This window comes from Nematolebias whitei, chromosome 20 (genome assembly GCF_014905685.2).
Source record: "Nematolebias whitei isolate Nwh7 chromosome 20, NemWhi1, whole genome shotgun sequence".
NCBI classification, from domain to species: domain Eukaryota; kingdom Metazoa; phylum Chordata; class Actinopteri; order Cyprinodontiformes; family Rivulidae; genus Nematolebias; species Nematolebias whitei.
Genome location: NC_056517.1, coordinates 39,122,123 through 39,123,145, shown reverse-complemented (window position 1 = coordinate 39,123,145; position 1,023 = coordinate 39,122,123).

The window sequence follows — 1,023 nt, the reverse complement described above, 5'->3', positions numbered from 1 at the left end:
TACATAATCTGCTGCTTGCTCCAGGGTCCGGTTGCAGGATCAGGGAGGTCCAGACCTCTCTCCACACCCAGCTCTTCTGGGAGGACTCCAGATTCCCGTATCACCCCACCTCCTCCGGATGTGAAGGAGCAGCAGCCGTGCTCCAAGTCTCTCCCTGATGAATCCGTTTCGATCGCTTTCATCCATAATTGAGTTTTTTCATTCATGACTCAAACTCGTGGTGCTGGTAGGGATGCTGAATGAAGCTCCCTCTTCACCACCACGGACCGGCGCAGAAGCTCAGTACTGCAGAATCTGCACCGATCTGCCAGTCTCACCCAGTTCTTCCCTGACTTGTGAACAAAATGCCGAGTCGTGAGGCAGCACCTCGCTCCCAGCAGTTCGTGCACAGATCCCAGCTGACGCTTGGTCTTTGAATCCTTCACTCACCACAACATTCGTAACGTTCCTTCCAGGAACATCTTCTCGTCGTGTTGAACTTTTTCTCAGTTGTGCTTCAAACCCCGAGTCTCAGTGGTGCACGTGCACGGATGGTCCAGATTCTTTGATTGCTCGGGGCTGTTTAGAATGGATCAGAAAATGCTGAGGCGTGGTGCATGAGCTGGGCGCGACGGAGCACGTGCACAAGCAGAGTGTTTCTGACAGCTGAGAAGTTTTTAAAGAAGATGAAGGAGCGAAGGTCGACGCTGATGAATAAACTAACACAAGCGCTCATCGTGAGCTGAACACGTTGGTGTTTGAAGATTAGAGAGAAATAAATCAATATACCATTAAAAGACTTTTCTATCAGCGCTTGAACAAAAACCTTCAGATTGTGCAGCAGTTTCAGCTGATGGAACCATGACTGCTTGGAGGCAAAAATATTAATGCATCTTTTTAATCTTAATGTATTTTAAACACAAAAGTGATGAAATGTTAGTAAATCAGGGTCAAACTCATCCACACTTTATTACAGATCGCATGGAATGAGCATCATTAAATATAATGTAATATTTATAAAACTAAGTTGAAGCCGTTTTTGAT